General features: G+C 36.2%; 1 non-coding gene across 1 annotated transcript; it reads right to left on the reverse strand.

The window, feature by feature from the left end:
- Positions 1 to 12,773: 12,773 nt before the first annotated feature.
- LOC132651683 (U6 spliceosomal RNA) lies at positions 12,774 to 12,881 on the reverse strand. Its single transcript, XR_009589265.1, has one exon. It is a non-coding gene; the product is annotated as a U6 spliceosomal RNA (small nuclear RNA).
- Between the last annotated feature and the right edge of the window lie 4,653 nt (positions 12,882 to 17,534).

The following is a 17,534-nucleotide window of genomic DNA, read 5'->3' on the forward strand; positions in this document are numbered from 1 at the left end:
AAGCCATGAGCATGGGAGATCTTTCCATCTTCTCATATCTTCTTCTAATTCTTTCTTCAGAGATTTGAAATTTTTTTCATACAAGTCTTTGACTTCCTTGGTTAGGGTTACTCCGAGGTACCTTGTGTCATTTGTGGCTATTGTGAAGGGTGTTGTTTCCTTAATTTCTTTCTCAGCCCTTTTGTCTTTTGTATACAGGAGGGCTACTGATTTTTTTGAGTTAATTTTGTATCCTGCCACTTTGCTGAAGGTGTTTATCAGCTGTAGGAGTTCCCTGGTAGAGTTTTTGGGGTCACTCACGTATACTATCATATCATCTGCAAATAGTGATAATTTGACTTCTTCCTTTCCTATCTGTATCCCCTTGATCTCCTTCAACTGTCTTATTGCTCTAGCAAGGACTTCCAGCACTATGTTGAAGAGATATGGAGAGAGTGGGCAGCCTTGTCTTGTCCCTGATTTCAGTGGGATTGACTGTGTTTTATGGCCGAGAGTTCTGATTGCTGGTCACTGTGCTGATCCTGCTGTGCTGCTGCTCAGAATGAGAGTCCTCCCGGCTCCGCCATCTTGCCCCTCCCCCGATTTCTCTTTTCTTTTAAGTGGCTAAGTTCTTCCACTTTGTTTGTCATTTCTGATTTTTATTACTTTTGAAGGAACCCATAATTTCTCTTCACCTGCATGATCATAAGCAAAACCTCTTCCCCAGTGTAACACATTCCCCAATCTCCATTGTGAATAGAGTATCCTTGAAATATATAGGCTGAAATAACTCAACAGTTTTTTCTATAACCCAGTGTCTCTCAGCAACTGTTGTTTGTTGTTCATTAACATTTAAGAAATGTAAGGTCAATAAAGCATTATTTAATCTATCTCTGGGGGCTTTTAATACCCCTCTCTTTTGTTAAGCATGTCCTTTAAAGTACAATTGCATCTTTCAATGACTGTTTGACCAGTAGGATTGTAAGGTATACCTGTTAAATTTTATCTTATAATATGTAAAAAAAAATCACTCCATTTTATTAAAGATGTATGCTGTAGCATTATCAGTCTTAATTTGTTCAGGTACACCCATCACTTCTAATAAATGCATAATAACTGAATCAGCCTTTTCAGAGCTAAAGACTTTTGCTCATTGAAGCCCTGAATATGTGTCTATAGTATGCTGCACATATTTCAGTTTACCAAACTCTGTGAAATAAAGCACATCCATTTTCCAAATCTTATTTCTTTGGTTACCTTTAGGGTTACTTCCTACAGATAGTGGAGTCTGGCTGTGTAAAGAACAAGTGGGGCATTTTCTCACAAGTTCTCTGGCTTCGTGTCAAGAGATAGAAAACTCTCTTTTTAAACCTTTGCTGTTAACATGGTGTTTTAAATGAAATTCTGAGGCCTCTAACATGCTTCCTATCAATAGTTGTTCAATTTTCTCATTGTCTTGTGCTAGAGGACCTGGTAAACCTGCATGAGATCTGATATGTGTTATATACAATGGATTATTTCTATTTCTGATTACTTGTTGTAATTGAAGGAACAGTGAAGTTAAGTCTGAATTATCCTGAATTAGATCAGCAGTTTCTATATGCAGAACAACTCTTTTGGCACAATGAGAGTCAGTGAGTATATTAAGAGATTCCTGAAAATCTGATTACACCAAAAGGATTGCTTATAATTTTGATTTTTGAAATGAATCATAAGGACTCTCCACCACTTCACTCAGATTTTCTGACTTATAACCTGCCCTTTTTGATTTATTGGCATCTATATATAATGTGGGACTTCCAGAAATTGGTGTTCCTTTCACTATATGGGGGAGAATCCAATTAGTTCTTTTTATAAACTGAAGTCACTTGCTTTGGGGGCATCTGTAATTGATTTCTCCCAAAAATTCACAACAATCTCTTTAACAATATTCATGTCTGCCCATAACCACCACACAATCTCAGCATTGGTAAAGGGCATTACAATTTCAGCTGGATCTATTCCAGCCAGTTGACAAAGTCTCATTTTCCCTTTTAGGATCAATTCAGAAAACATTTCTATATAGGTTTTTAGTTTTTTATTTTGTTTGTGTGCCAAAAATATCCCTTCTAAAATACAGTCCTCCTTCTTCATAAGAGTTCCTGTGGGAGAATGAGTAGAGTGTAAAATATCCAAAAGATAGCCCCTCTTTGGATCAAAACAGTCTATACAAGTATCTTGTAATTTTATTTCTACCAGAGCCAATTCCTTTTCAGCTTCAGTTGATAATGTTCTTGGACTATTTAAGTCCTTATCACCCTGTAAGATTTGAAATAAGTTACTTAGTTCTTGTGTAGCTAAACCAAGGGTAGGCCATAGCCAGTTAATATCTCCCAGCAATTTTTGAAAATCATTAAGAGTTCTTAACTGTTTTTTTTTTCTAATTTGTACTTTTTGTTGTTGAATTTTCTGTAGGTGTATTTCGTATCCTAGATAATAGAATCTCCTCTTTGTATTTTTTCAGGAGGAATCTGTAATCCCCAACAAGGCAAAGTTATTATTTATTTCATCAAAAATATTTTCTAATGTGTTTGTATCTGAATCAGCTAATAAGATATCATCCATATAGTAGTAAATTATAGATTGAGGAACCTGCTTAAGAATTACCTCCAATGGTTTTGTATAATATTTTGTACAACACAAAATATTGACACAAAGTAGGACTATTTAACATTCCCTGTGGTAAGGGTACTGAGAAAGCAAACCTTTCCTTATTGTGTTAATATAAAGGAATTGTGAAAAAGTAATCCTTTAAATCAATCACTATAATAGGCCATTTTTTAGGTAACAAGGAAGGCAATGGGATTCTGGCTTCTAACAATCCCATTGGCTGAATAATTTTGTTAACTGCTTTTAGATCTGTTAAGATCCTCAATTTATCAGATTTAATTTTAATGACAAATACTGGAGAATTCCAAGGGCTGTTGGACTCCTCTTTATATTGAGCCTACAGCTGTTTCAGGATTAACTGTTCTAGTGCCAATACTTTTTCTTTACTCGTAACCATTGTTCAATCCAAATAGGTTGGTTTGCCAAACATCTTAATGGTAAGGCTGTGGGAATTTTATTAGCAGTGGCTTACTAACATGAAGTTGAAAAGATGGCCTCCTCTATATTTTGTTATAGACAGCCTGGACAGTCTGAAACTGTCATTTTTTAATAATTTTATCTTAATGACATTTTTAAAATAATTTTATCTTCTTTATCAGGAGTATTACCTGTCTTTTGGCTTGTCTCAGAACTTGGGGGTATGTTAATCTGGGTCTTCCATTGTTGTAACAGACCTCTTCCCCATAAGTTTAAGGCTACCTCAGCCACATAGGGTCTTAGTTTTCCTATTTGACCTTCTGGTCCTGTACATTTAAGCCATCTAACACTTTGTCTAACTTTAGATAAAGTTCCAACTCCTTGGAATTGAATATCCACTTCTTGAAGTGGTCAGTTTTGCAGCCAGAATTTAGGAGTAATAATTGTGACATCAGCTTCAGTATCTACCATGCCTTCAATTTCATTAGTAACAAAATTATCTTTTACTTTGGCCTTTGATCATTTGTTGAGGTTTGCCAATACATTTGTTTGTTTGTTTGTTTGTTATCTCTGCCTGGTTTTTTTGATGTATCTATAGAATCTGCTTTGGCCTCTCTATCCAAGTTTTTAATGTTTATTCCCAGAGCAGTGGTGTTTACTTTTCTTGTGGAGGAGTATCCCTCTCCAGTTTGGGGGCCTGCCAGAGGCTCCCTCAGGTGTTTTTTGATAAAGAATTATCCCATTTATCTGTGACTGCTCTACATTCACTAATTCAATCTCGACCCTTATCACATCTTCCACATATTCTAGAAAGAATAGGCTCCCTTCTTTAATTATTTTGTATTTCCTGGTAATTTCTTTTGTAGTTATCTCGCCCATCACAATTACAACATTTCCCAATGTCTTTTGGGATAGCTTCTCCTATCAAGGTCAAATTGGGTGAATGAGGTCTGATATCAATCATATTTCTTATCCATTCATCTATTAGAGCAGATCTTGCTCTTAATGGCCTTATTGCCTCTTAGCATTCAGTATTAGCATTTTCAAAAGCTAAAGATTCTATTAGTGATTTTTTAGCTAGTGGATCTGATATACTTCTATCCACAGCTGAAGTCAATCTTTGCAAAAAGTTAGTAAATGTTTCACTTGGACCTTGTATAACCTGGGAGAATGGCTCAAGTTTTTTTCCTCATTCCTCAACCTTGTCCCAAGCATTTAAGGCTACTAGGTGACATAATGCTAAGGTTTCTTCATTATATACAGCTTGTATCTTTATGTCAGCATACTGGCCATCACCAAGCAGCTGTTCCTTAGAAACACCAACACATCTGGATCTGTTTTTGTGTGCTATCTCTCTAGCTTCTTCTCTCTATCATGAAAGCCATTGTAAATATGGCCCAAGTTCTAATATTGCCTTTGCCATATCCTCTTAGTCCTTGAGGAATTACTCTGCTTTTGATTGACCAGGAAGTCAGCATCTGTTTTACAAATGGTGAATGCATTCCAAAATTAGTGACACTTTCCTTAAATTTCCTCAGATCTAGCACTTCCACAGGGCACCATGCAGCATCATCATAATTCAGTGGATGATCATTATCTGCTAGTCTCTGCTGTATACTGACTGGATATGCCAATGTTTGTTTTCTAAACCACCTTTGGTTGCCTTTATTTTTGTCTTTTGCCTCTACCTGAGTATTTTCTTTACTTAGTATTCTAAACTTTTCTCTTAAGGTTTGCACCCATATTTCATACCTATCTCCCTGTTGTTTGTTTTGTTCAATAAGTTTTTGTATCTCTTGGTTTATGCCTCTTTCAACTTTTAACTTTTTTCTTTATATTGTTCTAGTTGTCTTTGTGCTGTTCCATTATCTTTTCTAAAACCTCTCCTCTGTCTTCCTATTGTACATGGCGTTCTGTAAGTTTTTGAATCTCCTGTTTTATGTCCTGTTTCCAAAGTTCATTTTTTTATATTGTTCTAGTATCTTTTCTAAAGCCTTTGCCTTAAAACGCTAATGCAATAATTAAAGTTAAATTGATGACTATGAATATAAGCATAGTCACAATTTTTAGACTTTCCTTTATTTCACTCTTAATGCCATAGAACTGATTATGAGCCAAGCTCTAAGAAGACTGTTTTATTGCTTCTTCCATCCTGTTAGACTGTAGTGGCAGCCAGTTTTATTATGTTAAGTCTGAGGTCTGCCCATATTAGGCTGCCATTTGCTCCAAGGCCTGCTTAAGAGTCTCTCTTAAAGAGACATAATTGACCTTAAAATTTTTAGGCTTTAAGTTTGGGTTGTATCACTCGGAGCTTATTCCCCCCTCCAAATTATGTTTAAGTATGATTTAAAGGGTGTGGATACTTAGATTAATTGGATGCCATTTATTGTAATCAGAGATTAATATGTACTATTGATTTATCTTACAGTAATGCTGCTGTTAAGCCTAAACACCTGTACAACCAAATCTCCACACAGAGACTGGGTTTATCTAATTAACCTATAACAAAATGCTGAGCAATACTTACTCCATCCTAAAACCTCAAACCCTCATAGTTTCGTAACATTTAGATTTCCCACATTATACTTGCTTTTTGTGAAATCTTGGGTCTGGTTCATGTTCCACATCCTCCAATATCTCTCCCCCAGCTCCATCTCTCAGCTCTCCTCTTGCCCCTTTCCCTTCCACATATTTCCTGCCCTCTAGCTATACTTTTTTTTTTCTTTTTGGTTCCTCCCAACTTAACATTGTGCCTTGTTGCTGTATTGGAAGTTTTTACAAAGTTGAGACAGGATGCTTAGAATGGGGATCACAATGCAATATCCTTATTGAAACCAGAAAGTGTGTGTGTGGCGGGGGATCAGAATTTGAATCAACAAGGGTAAGGTATATACATTTTAAAAGAATATTATAACAATCTTTTTTTTCTTTTTTTAACTTTTTCTATTTATTTATTTATTTATTTTTTATTTTTTATTTAACTTTTATTAATTACACTTTATTCATTTTGTATCCCCCCATAAGCCCCTCCCTCCTTCCCCTCCCTGTACCACCCTCCCCCATTTCTGCATGCATGCCCCTCCCCAAGCCCACTGATAGGGGAGGTCCTCCTCTCCTTTCTGATCTTAGTCTATCAGTTCTCATCAGAAGTGGCTGCATTGTCAGGGTTCTAGGTTATCTCCAGGAATAGTCCTTGGTTGGAGTATGAGTCCCTGGGAAGTTTCCTGTGTTCAAATTTTCTTGTTCTGTTTCTCTCCTTGTGGAGTTCCTGTCCTCTCCAGCTCTTACTATTTCCCACTTCTTACATAAAATTCCGTTCACTCTGCCCAACAGTTGGCCATCAGGCTCAGCATCTGCTTTGACAGTCTGCATGGCAGAGGCTTTCAGAGGCCCTCTGTGGCAGGTTCTGAGGTTGTTTCCTGTTTTCTTCTTCTGGCTTTCAGAGGCCATCTGTAGCAGGTTCCTAGGTTGTTTCCTGTTTTCTTTTTCTCCTGATGTCTATCCTCTTTGCCTTTCAGGGTGGGGATTGAACATTTTAGTTAGGGTCCTTTCTTTTGCTTAGTTTATTTAAATGTACAGATTTTAGTGGCTTTATTATATGTTGTATGTTTATATGAGTGAATATATACCGTGTGTGTCTTTTTGCTTCTGGGACAACTCACTCAGGATGATCCTTTCCAGGTCCCACAATTTACCTGCAAATTTCATGATTTCCTTATTTTTCATAGCTGAGTAAATACTCCATTGTGTAGTTGTACCACAGTTTCTGCATCCATTCTTCAGTTGAGCGGCATCTGGGCTGTTTCCAGCTTCTGGCTATTACAAATGAAGCTGCTACAAACATGGTTGAGCAAATGTCCTTTTTGTGTACTTGGGCCTCTTTTGGATATATACCTAGGAGTGGTATGACTTCATCTTGAGGAAGTGCTATTCCTAGTTGTCTGAGAAAGCTCCAAATTGATTTCCAGAGTGGTTGGACAAGTTTACAGTCCCACCAGTATGTGTTGTCACTTGAGTTTTGGATCTTGGCCATTCTCATGGGTGTAAGGTGAAATCTCAGGGTTGTTTTGATTTGCATTTCCCTGATGGCTAATGAGGTTGATCATTTCTTTAAGTGCTTCTCTGCCATTCGATATTCCTCTACAGAGAATTCTCTGTTTAGCTGTTACCCATTTTTTAAGTTGATTACTTGGTTTGCTGCTTTTCAGCTTTTTTTAGTTTTTTATATATACTGGATATGAGACCTTTGTCAGATAAAGGGTTGCTGAAGAGTCTGTAAGCAGTTGCTTTGTTTTGATGATGGTGTCATTTGCTTTACAGAAGCTTTTCAGTTTCATGAGATCCCATTTATTTATTGTTGCTCTTAGAGCCTGTGCTGTTGGTGTTCTGTTCAGGAAGATTTTTACTGTACCAATGAGTTCTATGGTATTTCCCACTTATTTTTTTCTAGCCTATTTAATGTGTCTGGTTTTATGTTGAGATCTTTGATCCACTTGGACTTCAGTTTTGTGCAGGGTGATAAGTATGGATCTATTTTCATTTTTCTACATGCAGACCTCCAGTTGGACCAGCACCATTTGTTGAAGATGCTATCTTTTTTCCATTGTATGGTTTTGGCGTCTTTGTCAAATATCAGGTGTCCATAAGTGTGTGGGTTTATTTCTGGGTCCTCTGTTCGGTTCCATTAATCCACCATTCTGTTTCTATGCCAGTACCATGCAGTTTTTAAAACTGTTGCTCTATAGTACAACGTAAGATCAGGGATGGAGATACCTCCAGAAGATCTTTTATTGTAGAGGATTGTTTTAGAAATTCTGGGTTTCTTGTTATTCCATATGAAGTTGAGAATTTTTCTTTCCAGGTCTGTAAAGAATTGTGTTGGCAATTTGATAGGAATTGCATTAAATCTGTAGATTGCTTCTGGTAAGATGGCCATTTTTACTATGTTAATCCTGCCAAGCCATGAGCATGGGAGATTTTTCCATCTTCTGATAACTTCTTCTAATTTTTTCTTCAGAGACTTGAAATTTTTTTTCATACAAGTCTTTGACTTCCTTGGTTAGGGTTACTGCAAGGTACCTTATGTCATTTGTGGCTATTGTGAAGGGTGTTGTTTCTCTAATTTCTTTCTCAGCCCTTTTGTCCTTTGCATACAGGAGTGCTACTGATTTTTTTGAGTTAATTTTTTATCCGGACACTTTGCTGAAGGTGTTTATCAGCTGTAGAAGTTCCCTGGTAGAGTTTTTGGGGTCACTCATGTATACTATCATATCATCTGCAAATAGTGATAATTTGACTTCTTCCTTTCCTATCTGTATCCCCTTGATCTCCTTCAACTGTCTTATTGCTCTAGCAATGACTGCCAGCACTATGAACAACAATCTTCATTGTGTAGTTGAGGCTCTTTTTTATATATACCTATGAGTGTTCTAGCTGGATCTTAAGGAAGTGACATTCCTAGTTGTCTGATAAAGCACCATATTGATTTCCAGAGTGGTTGTACAAATTGACATTCCCACCAGCAGTGGAGGAGGGTTCCCCTTTCTCCACAACCTCTCCAGCATGTGTTGTCACTTGAGTTTTTGATCTTGGCCATTTTGATGGGTATAAGGTGAAATCTCAGGGTTGTTTTGATTAGCATTTCCCTTTTTGCTAATGATGTTGAGCATTTGTTTAAGTGTTTTTCTGCCATTTGATATTCCTCTATTGAGAATTCTGTTTTCCTCTGTTCCCCATACTTTATTTCAATTGCTTGATTTGTTGATTTTCAACTTCTTTTATTCTTTATATATAATGGATATTAGCCCTATGTCACATAGAATTTTCATGAAGATTCTTTTCCAATCTGAAGGAATTTGTTTTGTTTTTATGACTGTGTCCTTTGTTTTACAGAAGCTTTTCCTTTTCATGAAGTCCCATTTACTGATTTTTGCTCTTAGAGCCTGTGCTGTTTGTGTTCTCTTCAGGAATTTGTCTCCTGTTCCAATTGGTTCAATTTTCCCCACTTATCTTCTAACTGATATAATATTTCGGGTTTTATGTTGAGGTCTTGATCCTCTTGGAGTTTAGTTTTTCTGAAGGCTGATGAGTATAGATCTATTTGCATTTTTCTACATGTAGACACCCACTTAGACCAGTACCATTTGTTGAAGTTGTTATCATTTTTCTATTATATGCTTTTGGCATCTTTGTCAAAACTCAGGTGTTCATAATGTGTGTATTTATTTCTGGGTCTTCTATTTGGTTCAATTGATCCAACATTTTCTTTCTCAGAAAGTACTATGCAGTTTTTATTCCTGTTGCTGTATGGTACAGCTTGAGATCAGGGATGGAGATATCTCCAGAAGACCTTTTTTTGTTGAGCATTGTTTTAGCATTTCTTGTTTTCATGTTTTTCCATTTGAAGTTGAGAATTTTTCTTTCAAATCTTCTCTAAATAATTATGTTGGTAATTTGATGAGAATTTCATTGAATCTGTAGATTGCTTTTGGTAAGATGGCCACTTTTACTATGTTAATCCTGCCAAGCCATGAGCATGGGAGATATTTCCATCTTCTGAAAACATCTTCTAATACTTTGTACAGAGTCTTGAAATTTTTTACATACAAGTATTTGACTTATTTGTTTAGGGTTACAGCAAGGTACTTAATTATTTTTGTGGCTTTTGTGAAGGGTGTTGTTTCCCTAATTTCTTTCTCAGCCCTTTTGACCTTTGTATACAAAATGGGTAGTGATTTTTTTTTATTTGAGTTAATTTTGTATCCTGCGATTTTGCTGAAGAGTTTATCATATGTAGGAGTCCCTGGTAGAATTTTTGGGTCAATCAGGTATACTATCACATCATCTGCAAATAGTGATATGTTGATTCTTCCTTTCTGATTTAAATCCACTTGATCTCCTTCAATTGTTTTATTGCTAAAGCAAGGACTTCCATATATGTTGAAGATATATGGAGAGTGTGGGTAGTCTTGCCTTGTCCCTGATTTCAATGGGATTATTTTAATTTTCTCTCATTAGTTTGATGTTGGCAATTAGCTTGCTGTACATTGCCTTTAGTATATTTAGATATGTGCTTTGTAACCCTGATGTCTCCAATATTTTAAACATGAATGAGTTTTGGTTTGTATCAAATGCTTTTTCAGCATCTAAGGAGATTATCATTAGATTTTTCTTTCAGTTTGTTAATAGGGTGGATCACATTGATGCTTTTCCATATATTGAATGACCCCTGCATACATGGGATGAATCCTTCTTGGTCATAGTGGATGATATCTTTGATGTATTCATGTATTCAGTTTGCAATTATTTTGTTGAGTATTTTTGCATCATTGTTCATAAGGGAGATTGGCCTGAAATTCTCTTTCTTTGTTGGGTCTTTGTGAGGTTTAGGTTCCAAGGTGACTGTGGCTTCATAGAATGAATTTGGTAGTGTTTCTTCTGTTTCTATTTTGTGGAGTAGTTCAAAGATAATTAGAGTTAGCTCTTCTTTGCAGGTCTGATAGAATTCTGTGTTGAAACCATCTGGTCCTTGGCTTTTTTTGGATGGGCTATTTTGATTACCACTTCTATTTCCTTAGGGCAATTATTTAATTGATTTACCTGGACTTAATTCAGGTTTGGTAAGTAGAATCAATGAAGAAAAGTGTCCATTTCTTTTAGATTTTCAAATTTTTGCATGTAGACTTTTGAAGTAAGTCCTAATTATTATTTGGATTTCCTCAGTGTCTGTAGTTACGTCCCCCTTCACCATTTCTGACTTTTTCATTTTGATGTTGTCTCTCTGCTTTTTAGGTAGTTTGGTTAAGGGTTTATCTTGTTGATTTTCTCAAAAAAATCAACTTGCTTACATTGATTCATGTAATTCTTTCATTTGTTTCCAATTGATTGATTTCAGCATTGAGTTTGATTATTTCCAGCTGTCTACTCCTTCTTGTTTTATCTGCTTATTTTTTTTCTACAGTTTTTAGGTGAGCCATTAAGTTGCTTGAATGAGATATCTCAAATTTCTTCTTGAAGGCACTCAGTGCTATGAACTTTTCTATTAGCACTGCTTTCATTGTGTCCCACAGGTTTAGGTATGTTGTGTCTTCATTTTCATTGAATTCTAGGAAGACTTTAATTTCTTTATTTCTTCCCTGACCCAGCTGTCATTTAGTAGCAAGCTGTTCAGTTTCCATGTTTGTGTAGGGTTTTTGTTATTTCTGTTGTTAAGGTCCAGCTTTATTCCATGGGAGTATTTCAATCTTGTTGTATCTGTTGAGGTTAGCTTTGTGATGAACCATGTGGTCTATTTTGGAGAAGGTTCCATGAGGTGCTGGAAGAAGGTGAATTTTTTTGTGTGTTTGGTTGTAAGGTTTTGTAAATGTAGATTAGGTCCATTTTATTCATGGCCTTTATTAGAGATATTGTTTCTTTGTTTAATTTCTGTTTCGTTGACCTGTTCTTTCTTGAGAGTGGGGTGTTGAACTTTCCCACTATTAAAGTGAGGGGATCTATATGTGGTTTAAGTTTTATCAATGTTTCTTTTACATATGTGGGTGCCCTTTTGTGTGGGGCATAGATGTTCTGGATTGTTACGTCTTTCTTGGTGGAATTTTTCCTTGATGAGTAAGAAATGTCATTCCCTATCTCTTTTTATTAATTTTGGTTGAAAGTCTATTTCATCAGATATTAAGATGGCTACTCATGCTTGCTTCTTGGATTCATTTGCTTGGAAAGTCATCTTCCAACCCTTTACCATCAGGTAATGTCTATCTTTGTAACTTAGGTCACAACAGATTCCTGGGTCTTGTTTAAGCATCCATTCTGTTAGTCTGTGTCTTTTTATTGAAGAATTCAATCCACTGATGCTGAGAGAGATTAATGACCAGTGGCTGTTAGATCCTTTGACTTTGATGTTGGGTGCTGTCATAAGATTGTGTGCTTGGTTGCTTTTTGTTTTACTGTAATGAGGTTAATTATTTCCTGTGTTTTCTTGAAAGTAGCTAGTTTTCTTGGCTTGTATTTTCCCTTCTAGTGTCTTCTGTAATGCTGGATTTGTGCGTAGGTATTGCTGAAATTTGTTTTTGTCATTGAATATCTTGTTTGCTCCACCTATGAGAATGGAGAATTTTGCTAGGTATAGTAGCCTGGGCTGACATCTATGTTCTCTTAGGGCCTGCATGGTGTTCATTTAGGCCCTTCTGGCTTTCATAGTCTCTGTTGAGAAATCAAGTGTGATTCTGATGGGTTTGCCATTAGATGTTACTTGGTCTTTTTTCCTTGCAACTTTTAGTATTTTTTTCTTTGTTCTCTATACTTACTGTTTTGATTATTTTGCGATGGGAAGATTTTCTTTTCTGGACTAATTTATTGGGTGTTCTTTATACCTCTATATACTTGTTGGCCTGTCCTTTAAGTTGGGAAAAAATTTTTAAATGATTTTGTTGAAAATATTTTCTGGGCCTTAGAGGAGGGAATCCTCTTTTTCCTCTATTCCTATTATTCTTAGGTTTTGTATTTTTATAGTGTCTTGAATTTCTTTGATGGTCTATGTCAGTTATTTTTTAGATTTAACATTTTCTTTGACAGATGCATCTATTTCTTCCATTGTATCTTCTGCACCTGAGATTTTTTCTTTCATATCTTTTATTCTATTGGTTATGCTTACCTCTGTAGTCCCTGTTTTCTTTCCGAAGTTCTTTCTGTACACAATTTCATGTATTTGTGTTTTCTTCAATTTCTCAAAAAAATATATGGAATGGTTCACAAATTTTCTTGTCATCCTTATGCAGGGGCCATGCTAATCTTCTCTGTATTTTTTCCAAATTTAGAATATGTGCTGCTAAAGTGAGTGCCACATATTTCTTTCAGTTGGTCATTAATAAATCACATGTCCTTGACTTGTGAGTTTCACATTTTCATACATTCAATTATTATTTGTTAAAGGACAGATAGGTCCTCAGTCAGTGAATTATTTTCTGTAAAAATTGCTCCCTGACCAAGGCAAACTTTGAACAAAAATTGTTTAATTGGGACATTGCTTATATTTTTACAGTAAACATCCATGATGTCACCTTGCCAAACAATCATCTTGTTGTAGTCCTTCACCAAAACTGAGAGCTTTTCATACTGAATCACAAGCAACAGGCAGAGAGAGGGAGACTGAAAGAGACATGCAGAGAGAGAGCTAGAGAGACATATTCAGAAATAGAGAGACTGAGACCAACAGAAACAAAGATATAAAGTGACAAAGACAGAGAGACAGCGACTCCTTTCTGTCTGGTCACATTCATTGGCATATCAACCTCAAAGCACACTCTTCTATAGTATATACCCAAAAGGAATTATATTTTTTTATTTTAAATATTTATTACACTTTATTCACTTTGTATCCATCCTTAATCCCTTGTCTCCTCCCAATCCCACCTTCACTCCCACATTCCCCTATGCAAGTCCACTTATAGGGGAGTTCTTCCTCTCCATTCTTCTGATCCTAGTCTATCAGATATTATCAGGAGTGGCTGCATTATCTTCCTCTGTGGCCTGTTAAGGTTGATCAACCATCAGGCAGAGGTTATCAAAGAGAAGGGCGATCACTTAATGTCAGAGACAGTCCCTGTTCCAATTACTGTGGAACCCAGTTGGACACTGAACTGCCATGAGCTAAGTCTGTAGGAGTTCCAGGTTATCTCCATGTATGGTAATAGTTTAGATTATGAGACTCAGGAAAGACCCTGTGCTTAGATTTGTTTCTCCTTCTTCTAATGTCCATCCTCTTTGCCTTCCAGGATGGGGATAGAGCATTTTAGCCAGAGTCCTTCCTCTTGATTAGTTTCTTTAGATGAACAGATTTTAGTGGGTTTATCATATATTATATGTCTATATGTGTGAGTATGTACCTTGTGTGTCTTTCTGTTTCTGGGATAGCTCACTCAGGATAATCTTTCCAGTTCCAAATATTTACCTGCAAATTTTGTTATTTCTTTGTTTTTATTACTGAGTAATATTCCACTGTGTAGATGTATCACAATTTCTGTATCTATTTTTCAGTTGCAGGACATCTGAGTTGTTTCCAGGTTCTGACTATTACAAATAAAGCTGCTACAAACTGGTTGAACAAATATTCTTATTGTGCATTTGAGCCTCTTTTGGATATATGCCTAGGAGTAGTATAGCTGGATCTTGAGAATGTGCTACTCCAAGTTGTCTGAGAAAGTGTCAGATTTATTTCTAGACTGGTTATACAAGTTTACATTCCCAACAGCTAGGGGGGAACCCTTTCCTCCAAAACCACTCCAGCATGTATTGTCACTTGTGTTTTTGATCTTTGCCACTCTGATGAAAACAAGGTGAAATCTCAGGGTTGTTTTGATTTACACTTCCCTGATGGCTAACGTTATTGAGTATATCTTTCACTGTGTCTCTGCTATTTGATATTCCTCTATCAAGAATTTTCTGTTTAGCTCTGTACTCACTTTTTAATTGGATTACTTGATTTGTTGCTTTTCATTTACTGGATGTTAGCCCTATGTCACATTGGTTGTGTCCTTTGCTTTACAAAAGCTTTTCAGTTTCACAAAGTCCCATTTATTGATTGTTGTTTTCTGAGACTGTGCTGCTAGTGTTCTGTTCAGGAAGTTGTCTCCTGTGCCAATTGGTTCAATGGTCTTCCCCACTTTTTTTTCTAACTGATTTAATGTGTCTGGTTTTATGTTGAGGTCTTTGATCCACTTGGACTTTAATTTTGTGCAGGCAGATAAGAATAGGTCTATTTACATTTTTCTACATGTAGACATACAGTTAGACCAGCACCATTTGTTAAAGATGCTGTCTTTTATCCATTGTTTGATCTCTTTGTCAAAACTCAGGTGTCCATAAGTGTGTTGGTTTCTTTCTGTTTCTTCTATTTGTTTCCATTGACCAACATTCTGTTTCTATGAAAGTACCATGCAATTTTTATTACTGTTGCTCTATAATAGAGCTTGAGATCAGGGATGGAGATACCTCCAGAAGACCTTTTATTGTTTCGCATTGTTTTACCATTTCTGGGTTTCTTGTTTTTCCATCTGAAGTTGAAAATTTTTCTTTAAAGGTCTGTAAAGAAATCTGTTAGTAATTTGATGGGAATTGCATTGAATCTGTAGATTGCTTTTCGTAAGATGGCCATTTTTACTCTGATAATCCTGCCAACCCATGAGCATGAGGAATCTTTCCATCTTCTGATATCTTCTTCTAATTCTTTGTTTGGAGTCTTGAGATTTTCTTCATACAAGTGTTTCACTAGCTCTGTTAGGGTCAAACCTAGGTACTTTATGACTTTGACCAAACTCAAGAACACATCAAAGATATGATTCACTATGATCAAGTAGGCTTCAATCCAGGTTTGCAGGGGTATTTCAATATACAGAAATACATCAATGTGATCCAACATATTAACAAACTGAAAGAAAAAATCGTGATAATCTCCTTAGATGCTGAAAAAGCATTTGACAAAATCCAACCTCCATTCATATCTGATTTGAGAGTTCAGGAGTACAAGGCACATATCTCAAAATATTAAAGGCAATATAAAACAAGCCTATAACCATCATCAAACTAAACTTGAAGCAATCCCACTGAAATCAGGGACAAGTTAAAGCTGCCCATTCTCTCCATATATCTTCAACATAGTTCTGGAAGTCCTTGTTAGAAGTATAAGACAAATGAAGGAGATCAAGTGGATACAAATTGGAAAGGAAGAAGTCAAATTATTACCATTTGCAGATGATACAACAGTATGCCTCAGTGACCCCCAAAATTCTACATGGGAACTCCTATAGCTTGCTGATTAACAAGTTTGGCAAAGTTACTGGAAACAAAATTAACTCAAAAAAAAACAGTATTCTTTCTGTATACAAATGACAAAATGGCTGAATAAAAAATTAGGGAAACAAAAGAAATTATATTATCAAACAAGGTCACACCTCCTAACACTTCCCATACATTTCAACACTGGGGACTAAACCTGTAAATAGATGCACTTCAAGGGGATTTACAATTCAAATCACCAAGAAGTAGAAGGAGATGGAGGGACTTTTAGGCTAAAAAACCATAGTTATCATGATAGTTTTTCATTTAATATAATGATTAAAATCATAAAAACTTCAAGGACTAAAGAACAGGACTGACGATCTCCTTTAGGGAAATGAGAAAGAATTCCATAATGGAATATTATTCATCTAAAAAAATTACATCATAATATTTTCAGGCAAATGGTTGGAACAGGAAAATTCATCCTGGTTGAAGCTATTAAAAAGCACAAATACAAATATAGTGACTATTCTCTTATTAGGAGTTCTCCTAACAGTGTGGGAAAAAGTTCCAAAAGGTCATCTATTGTGAACAAATCAGGCTTCCACTGGGGGGATTGGGTGGCAGTTAATTGAGTTGTTGGGCCAGGGCATCCTATGGAAATTTTCAAGCAACCCAGGCTGTTGTTATTAAAATATGCTTTTCTTTGCCCTCAGCTGATAGATTTTTGCCATATCCTTGTATCCACAGAGATGATTACTTCTGCATCAAATTGGATTGCATACAGAGACCCACATTACTATAATATACAGAGATAGAACTTATAATACCCAGCTGTAAATGGGATTTATAAAAGGAAGTCTCCCTCCCCTCAGAGTTCTGGGAAGCCTGCAGGAGATGAGGCAGGAAGTATCCTAATTAGAAGAAATTGAGGACACAAAGAGAACAATGCCCTGAGAATTAGGCCACAGTGAAAGATGTTTCAGATAACTTTGATGAGACCTGATAAGCTAAGGTCAGATAGAATGGGGAGGAGGACCTCCCATATCAGGAAAGTAGAGAAAGGGCATAGGGGTAGAAGAAAGAGGGTGGGTGGGACTGAGACTCTGACCATGTGGCAATGATTAGATGAACAACACATACTTCAATTGAAGTATTTTAAATAAAAAAATTTAGAGTGGCACATGGGTAAGAATTTGAACCTGAAACCAATGGAAAAGGAGTGTAATGTATATTATATGAAATTTCCACATAACCAATAAAAATAATATTTTAACAACTTTAACAATGATTTTAACATGGAAAAAATATTCCACTAAAGTTGGGCAGAGTTTGACATTTTAAGGCACACTTTCCAGGAACTCATTATTTAGAAGAGAATCCTAGCAATGAACTAGTCCTTCACAAGCTACCTCAGACCTTAAGAGCTCAGGTAGCATCATTGAACAAGCAGTCCAATACTAACACTACATTTAGAGGTTTTGACTGGAGGACCACAGCAGGAAACACATTTGCTCTTGCTTCCTAGGCATATAATACAGGCCCATTTCACTGTCCTTATGGCCCAATTTTAAATGTAAACACCTGGACCAGTGAGGGTTCCTCACTGACCACTCAGTAGCTACTGACATAGCTGCCCATCCTGCCAGGTCAGCCAAGGCAACCCTGTTCATAGAGGTTTGGCAACACAAGTTTGGAACAAAACTAGCTATCAAATA

This window comes from Meriones unguiculatus (genome assembly GCF_030254825.1).
Source record: "Meriones unguiculatus strain TT.TT164.6M chromosome Y unlocalized genomic scaffold, Bangor_MerUng_6.1 ChrY_unordered_Scaffold_23, whole genome shotgun sequence".
Taxonomy (NCBI): Eukaryota; Metazoa; Chordata; class Mammalia; order Rodentia; family Muridae; genus Meriones; species Meriones unguiculatus.